At 31.0% G+C, this 9,001-nt stretch overlaps 1 protein-coding gene across 1 annotated transcript in view; it reads right to left on the minus strand.

Annotated features, from left to right (window-relative positions):
- LOC148311477 (adenylyl cyclase 78C-like) overlaps positions 1–7,328 on the minus strand; it is a 112,004-nt gene extending 104,676 nt beyond the window's left edge. Inside the window, exon 1 of the mRNA XM_088256613.1 lies at positions 7,064–7,328. The gene's annotated coding sequence lies outside the window, so the exon portion shown is untranslated. The remainder of the gene's footprint in view (positions 1–7,063) is intronic.
- Between the last annotated feature and the right edge of the window lie 1,673 nt (positions 7,329–9,001).

A 9,001-nucleotide genomic window follows, 5' to 3' on the forward strand; every position in this document is an offset into this window, starting at 1 on the left:
TATATATATAAATATATATTAATATATATATATATATATATAAATATATATTAATATATATATATATATATATATATATATATATATATATATATATATATATATATATATATATATATATATATATATATATATATATATATATATATATATATATATATATATATATATATATATATATATATATATATATATATATATATATATATATATATATATATATATATATATATATATATATATATATATATATATATATATATATATATATATATATATATATATATATATATATATATATATATATATATATATATGTATATATATATATAAATATATATATTTTAAATCGTGTGTAAAGTGATCACTTAAACCAGCCTATGACGGTCGTCAGCCCCGTAAATGCCCAGACTTCCATATTCTTATTCATCTTTGATGAGATGTCAAAAGAAATAATATGAAAATAACTCCTGTAATTGGAGACAATCCAGATTTTGTGAACAAGTATTTGGACACACTCAAAATGTTGAACTTTTTTACTGTGCATCAGATCATTTTAGGTAAAACCTGAATGTTTTTTCTCCATTTGATAAATATTTAGTATATTTAAAGAAATAATTAAACAATACGTTTTCTTCAAAATGCAAAAACAACACTTTCTACCCTGTAGCAGGTAAATAATAAGTTAAAAATATGCCTTTTTTGCTGGAATATCATTGTTGACTAGTGTTATAGTTCTTTATTATGACAAACTAGTTCTTTATTATGACAAACTAGTTCTTTATTATGATTAACTAGTTCTTTATTTTGACTAATACTTTATTATGACAGACTAGTTCTTTATAATGACTTAGTACGATAAATGTTTATTTACATAACAGGGGGCGAAAATTGGATAATTTATGATAATGGAAGATGAAAAAATAATTATTTATTGATTCGGCATTAACTTTGTGGAATGACATGATTATTTTATTAAAATTAAACACTTGAATAATCCACTTTATTTGAATTCAGCTAAAACAATAATTAATAATATACTGTTTCAAAATACGTCACCATTATATTATCAATGTTTCATTTTACAAACAATTTTGTTCCTTAACCCCCCCACCTATATTTATTAACCTGTATATACACCTAAATATATTTTTGATCGTTAGTTTTTATTTGTACCAGAAGATGAAACAATTGTCGTTTTTCGAAACTAGTCGTAAATAAAAATAAAACTCGATAAAGTGGATTATTCAAGTGTTTAATTTCAATAAAATAATGAAAAAATACTGGTTTTCGTAAAACCAAACACCCATTCCGACAGCAAAGCGAAAAATCAATATTTTGTGCGTATGGTGGGATATTCCAAGTACCATTCACTTCGAGTGAAAAAATAACGCCAGAAGTTTATTGTCGGCAATTAAAGAGCCTCGACCTGAAAATGAAAGAAAAACTCCTAAATTTAGTCAACCGAAGTGGAGTTATACTGCATCAAGACAATGCACAGCCTCACTCAGCAAAATTTACCCCTGAAAAAATGGAAGGTCAGACCTCACCCTCCAAATTAAACAGACCTTACTCCATCGGACTATCCTCAATTTCGATCTTTGAAGAACTCCTTGAAAGATAAATAATTTAAAATGTATTCGATGTTGAAAATTACGATAAATTTGCATTGATTCGCATAAAAATATGTATATCGTAGTCGTACAGGAGAAAGTGACCAAGTGCATTTGTTAACAAAAACGTGATCATTGACTATTTGATATCCTACTAGCTTAATATTGCCCTAAAAAAATCCCACAGCGATTTTTAACTTGGAAGTATAATACATTGACTTGTTAAAAATGACTAACTGCATTGATGTTTATTTTCTCGCCAAGCAAAAGTGACTTAAATGGCCCTCCTGGACTTTTCATATTTGTTAGTTGATCACTTTCTCCTGTACGACTACGATATCGCTCACTCCTTTCAAGAACGTCATAAATAAAAAATCGACAATTTTCAGTTGTGCGTGTTTTCGGAATGCCAAGAAAATTTACTTTATCCCAGAAAAGCGGCATTTTTAAAACTTAATATTTACCCGTTACAGGGCAGAAAGTGTTGTTTTTGCATTTTGTTGAAAAGGTATTGTTCGATTAAATTTATAAATGTGCTAAATATTTTTCAAATGGAGAAAAAACCTTCAGGTTTTACCTAAAAAGATCTGTTGCAAAGTAAAAAGTTCGATAAGTGGCTTGATATTTATTTTTAATACATTGTATTATATTTTGAAACTTTAAAAACGTTCTCCTGAAAAATCAAGTTTTTTTTATTATGACGTTCTTGAAAGGAGTGAGCGATATGTTCCCCAGTATTTTTTTTTTCAATATGTAACATGATATTATAAACAAAAATAAACAAAAAAGTCCCTTTTCAAACACAAGAGCTCTGTCCCTTTTTTGGAGAGTCTCAGTGCAACTAAAATAATAAATTTTATTAATTGATGAGGCAGCCACTTTGTGGTCAAGTCTATCCGTTTTAAATCTGTGTTTTAATCAGTAAAACTCAAGGACCCAACTCTAAAATTCAGAATGAGCTTCATATACAGTATTTTAAATTATGTTGAATGTATCGAAACACGTGACACAGTAAATTTTAAGAAATAGTGGTATAAAACTAAGTAAAACTTAAATTGAAAATAAAATTATAAGATTGTATTAAGTAGAAATGTATGGAAATTGTATTAAATTGTATAAAATAAGTAACCATATTAAATCATTTAAAAAATTAAAGTTAAAAAAAAAAAAGTTGTGTTTCCAGACATTTATACTTTAATAAATAATAATAATAAAACCCTTATCCGCACCCCAATGGTGCATAGGGCACTGCGTCATATAAACGCAGTGTTATCTTGATCGTTTACACATGAAGGAAAGGTGATCAGCCCTCCGCTTCAGGTACCAGTCCAGGGTAATAATGAATAAATATTAGAGTAAGAAGCGGTAAGCTGGTCACCTTTTCCTTAATGTGTTAACTATCAAGATATCAATTCGTTTATATGAGGCAGTGACCTATGCACCATTGGGGTGCGGACAAGGGTTTGAAGTGAAGAATTATTATATTATTTGATTGGAGGACGAACATACTGCGTTTTTTTAGTTTTTTTTTACACAAGCGTCCATTGAATTGTTCATGAAAAGAAGGTTAAATTAAAAATTCATTATTAGTATTTTGTTTTTGTTTAAAAGGTTTCAAACAAAAGCGCCATTGTATTAAATGTGGGCGATCGCATAAAAAATCCGAATTAAATAATGAAAAATATAATTTATCACTAACCAACTAACCCTTACGCCGCTTCCCCGCAGTGGTAGGCAGAGAAAACGAGAACGCCACACCACTCTGTCTTTGCAAACATTCTTCGCCTCTTCCACATTCGTGCATCTCCTCAACTCCAAACTCGACTATTATTACGACTCCTGACCCGGCCGCTTTCGAGTATTTGACAAACCTGATTGTGCCAAGTTTTTCTCGGTCTTCATCTGCTTCTTTTTCCAACTACGTTCGCCTCATATATTTGTTTAACCGTTCTTTCCTCTTATTTTTTGACATCTCATCAAAGATGAAGAAGAATATGGAAGTCTGGGCATTCACGGGGCTGACGACCGTCATAGGCTGGTTTAAGTGATCACTCATTTAAAGAACATATTTCGAGATAATTGGATTGAAATTTCCAATTCCCCGCTATTATATTTTGAGTACTTGTATTGTATTAAAGCATCAGAATTTTTTTATTGGTTAACGCAGGACAACGGTAGAACTGAAAACCAACTTAATGATTTTACAATTTATAAGTGATCACTTAAACCAGCCTACAAATTCTTGGAAGTTCTATACTACACTACTCAAATTCTTGGAAGTTCTATATATATGAACCAATTTTGAAACATTGTTCTTGAATCACTAGAACTTCACTAGAGACATCTATTGGTAAGATGTAAAAAAGCTCTTTATTAAGCAGAAACTCTTATATTATCTTGTTCTTTCCTCACTTATACGTTCCACATGTCCAAACCATCTCAACACACCTTTCTCAATTTCATCGATAATGCATATCTCAGCCATGCATTCTTTCCTTATTTCATCATACGTATATATATATAATCGCCTTCGTAGTGTAATGGTCAGCACGCTCTGCTACCCGGGTTCGATTCCCAAGGGGGGTAAAATAAATAAAAGTGATTTTTTCACTGTTATATTTATTCAATATTACCCTGGACTGGTACCTGAAGCGGAGGGCTGATCACCTTCCTTTCATGCGGAAACGATCAAGATAACACTGCGTTTATATGACGCAGTGCCCTATGCACCATTGGGGTGCAGAAAAGGGTTTATTATTAATATTATTACATATATAATCAAGAAAGAAATATAAACGGAGGAAATGTAACGATTATCATCCTAATCGGGTAATCGAAAAAGTAGCAATTACTAAATAGTCACATCTCTAAATTTTAATATATTTTTTCACCAGAAAACCATTATTTAACGAGTAAAAGCCGACGAATGAAATGAAAAGTACACAATGGAATATAAATTAAATGAAAACGAAGAAAAAACATTTGAATTTTTCATCTCGTGTCTGCAGTTGTCAAAAAAACTGTTAGTATAAACCGTAATATTCTACATTTTGAACATCTTAACATAGGTTTTGATTTTTTTTTTAATTTACATAAATTGTAAACATTTTTACTTATTTTCATTTACAAAAATGTTAATAAAATCAGTATATAACCACTCACCGAGATTTTTGTGTCTACCGGTTTCGAGACGTACCCATCTCTTAGTCAGGACAATCACCACCACAGCATGCAAACCATACTACCCTTCACCACCATAGCACCATTTACACACTCAAAACTACACAAAATGTCTAACACATGCGATTTTTGGTCGACCCGAAGACCAACATGCACTATAGTTTTCAATACAGACATGCGTCACGAGCCGAGGTTAAACGTGCAATATTAATAATATTGAGAATATATCGCTCACTCCTTTCAAGAACGTCATAAATCAAAAAACTTGATTTTTCAGGAGAACATTTTTAAAGCTTAAAAATATAATACAATGTATTAAAAATAAGTTCTAAGCCACTTATTGAACTTTTTACTGTGCAACAGATCTTTTTAGGTAAAACCTGAAGGTTTTTTCTGCATTAGAAAAATATTTAGTATGTTTAAAAAATAATTAAACAGTACCTTTTATTCAAAATGCAAAAACAACATTATCTGCCCTGTAGCGGGTAAATATTAAGTTAAAAATATGCTGCTTTTGCTGGGATATAGTAAATTTTCTGGGCATTCCGAAAACATGCATAACTGAAAATTGACGATTTTTGATTTATGACTGTCTTGAAAGGAGTGAGCGATATGTAAACATTTGTTTAAAAGAACAATTATAAACATATTTAAAATATTTTTTGCAGAGACTGGTGGATCACCTTGTGTGTCTTGTCGGTGCAGTTCTTTTTTAATACATTTTTTATTGTTTTTATCAATTTTAACCATTAGGCAACACATTGGGTTGTTCGTGTTTTTGGGATGTCCAGAAAATGTACTATATCCCATCAAAAGCGGCATATTTTTAACTTAATATTTACCCGCTGCAGGCCATAAAGTGTTGTTTTTGCATTTTGAGGAAAAGGTATTGTTTAATTGCTTTTTTAAATATACTAAATATTTTTCAAATGGAGAAAAAACATTCAGGTTTTACCTAAAAAGATCAGTTGCACAGTAAAAAGTTCTATAAGTGGCTTGATATTTATTTTTAATACATTTTATTATATTTTTAAACTTTAAAAACGTTCTCCTGAAAAATCAAGTTTTTTTTATTTATGACGTTGTTGAAAGGAGTGATCGAAATGTATTCGGCCCTCAACACGTATTTTGACATTATAAATACTATTGTGAAATATGTTTGTTATTATAAAATATTTTTTAAATGACTCAGGTGTCCCGGATAATCCGCTTCCCAGCTAACCTGACGCTGTAAAATAGAGAGTTTACTGTGTAAGTACATACTGTTTTCTTTGTGTGTAGCATTCACGCGCGGTCTACGTTTATCATTTATACTCCCTTTGAGACAGTTGAGTTTGCACTCGAAAATTGTACATATGAAATTTAATGAAATCCTTTTTATTATTTTTTATTCATTACACACTGGACTACAGTATTTTGTCAAGTCAAGAGGGTATACTTTCAATTAAGAGAATATATTTTTAAGTCAACGCGCCGAGCGCGTTTTCCGTACTGGGAAAACAATAGACGTACGCGCTCAACGCGTATTCCGTACCTGAGGAATCGTTCCGCATCATTTTCAAACACCGCAAGCATATATGTGTCGGGTTGTGATCCAGTGGTTAGTGTCGCGGACTCTTGATCCAGAGTTTCTCGGTTCGAACCCACTCTACCACAATTTGATACCTATTTCTAATAATGCGCCGCTTAGGCTCACAGATATAGTATGTAAGTATTTTTGTAAGTAATAAAAACACCAATGATTCTTTTTATAACTATTTAAATACGATGCGGAATGTGTGGAAAGTAATTTTTTTATTTAATAATTTAAATATAGTACCACAATGTGAGTGCCGAATCAGTAAATGACATCTTAAACATGTAATTAAAATATTAATTTGTTTTAAAATCACTATAAATATTTTATTAAAACTTAATTATAATGTCTACCGATTTCGATGCTAACCGCTTCTTTTTCGAGACTAATTAATACTAAAATACTTTTAATCAATCTTGATAAAGAAGCGGTTAGCTTCGAAACCGGTAGACATTATAATTAAGTTATAATAAAATATTTAAAGTGATTTTATAACAAAGTTATATTTTGATTATTAAATGGAAAATCACAAAGTTATAGCTTCAAATATAAATTAAACGTTTCATTGTAAGTACAAAATACGAAATATGGATGAAAAAATGTGGTATTGTCACAATTTTATCATGTTTTTTGTTTGTTATTATATGAGGTAATCTACGCATATAGGTAGGTAGGTAGGGAGGTAGGTACTTACGCGGTTTGGTGAAAATTCCGAATTCGGAACGCGGCCGGCGCAACAGTTAGCTGTCACTCAAATTGGAGGGAAAACAGGAGCGATCCGTCAAAATTCCCGCCCGAATGTCGCGAAGACTGAAAACCGTCGCCTTGCGCGTTTATCGGCCGCCTTGTGCGGATATTGTGGTATATTGCGGTATTTTATTTTATCGCGTACACCTTCGTTCGCCAGTTTTCGGCGGAGCGGCGACACGTCGCGACCCGACCGCTGCACAAGTCTAACTGAAGTGAGGCGAGTTGAGCTTTAAGTCTGGCGACAGTGCCTTTGTCAGCCGGTATCAAAGTTGCTAGGTACACCTATCTGCGATCAAACGGGGTTACTTCGACTTTCAAGCGTTATTTTATGTCTTATTATTTTAAATTCAACAACTTAATGTATATGCTTATGTGTGTACGTATATGCATTTTTAAATCGAGCCTGCGATATCGCTCACTCCTTTCAAGATCGTCATAAATAAAAAAAACTTTGATTTTTCAGGAGAACGTTTAAAAATATAATACAATGTATTAAAAATAAATAGCAAGCCACTTATTAACCTTTTTACTGTGCAACAGATCTTTTTAAGTTTAAACCTGAAGGTTTTTTCTCCATTTGAAAAATATTTACCATATTTAAAAAAATAATTAAACAATACATTTTCTTCAAAATGCAAAAACAACACTTTCTGCCCCGTAGCGAGTAAATATTAGGTTTAAAAAATGCCTCTTTTGCTGGGATAAAGTACATTTTCTGGGCATCCCGAAAATATGCAACATTGAAAATTGACGATTTTTGATTTATGACGTTCTTGAAAGGAGTGAGCGATATGTGCAAAATGAAATAGACATAAATAATATTTCTTTTAATACGTTTAAAAGTAATATTGTTGATGTATATTTGACCAGTTGATAAAGAAAATTTGTATATAGTTATACTTTTATAAGTTTATTATTTTTTTAGATAACTTAGGTGGAAACCTATAATTGTAATTGTTATTTTTTTGTATTTTATTATATTTTGTTATTTTTGTGAAATATTCTGTTGGTTTACAAATAAAAACCCTGAAAAATACCTGAACCGGAGGGCTTATCACCTTTTCCTCATGTGTTAACGATCAAGATAACACTGTGTTTATATGGTACAGTGCCCTATGCACCATCAGGTGCGGATGAGGGTTTAAAAAATACATAATTTTAAATTCTGTGGTTGATGAAAACAAATAGATGAAATAATTTTTCCATTTGGACATTCGTGGTCAAAGTGACCCCATTTGCCGCTACCTTGTATTTAACGTGTACATATAAAAGCTTTTGATATTATCTGAATATGGTGACGAAGTTTTGATAAGTTTATTATTATAAAAGCGAGTGATTTTATCGCACTTAGCAAGTTTTGAAAGATAAGGATTTTCAGGAAAAATGGCTGGATAATTTTATTACGATCAGATTCTGAAATACTGAAAATAAGCTGGTTGGAATTAATTTGTTCACTATATATATACACATAATGGATCTTTGTCAGACGGGAGGAATATCTAATTTAACACACTAAACCTATAAAGGATTGTATTACACTAGTTTTGTGTTTATAACAGCTGATATAATAATTATTTTCATTCATCATTTTCTTTTGGAAAATTCGCCTGCGAAAAAACGTTATTTCCGCAAGTTGGCATTGAATTACGTCACAGAAACGATGGAGTTATTTTAATATTGGTAAAATTGCTAAATTATTGGCGGCTCTATTTGTTGATGTCTATGGTCCACCCTCCTACCACCCCCCCTCCCCTCATATTTGTATAACGAAAATGGTAGTGAATTGGTAAACAAACAATCCACACTACTACTATTACAGCTCTATAAACCAAAGACTATAAACCATATGACGTTATAAAACGTTCGATGACGAAAATTTGAT

Source organism: Brachycentrus maculatus, unplaced genomic scaffold (genome assembly GCF_059751285.1).
Source record: "Brachycentrus maculatus isolate JH-2025_06_01 unplaced genomic scaffold, ASM5975128v1 h1tg000064l, whole genome shotgun sequence".
Lineage (NCBI taxonomy): Eukaryota > Metazoa > Arthropoda > Insecta > Trichoptera > Brachycentridae > Brachycentrus > Brachycentrus maculatus.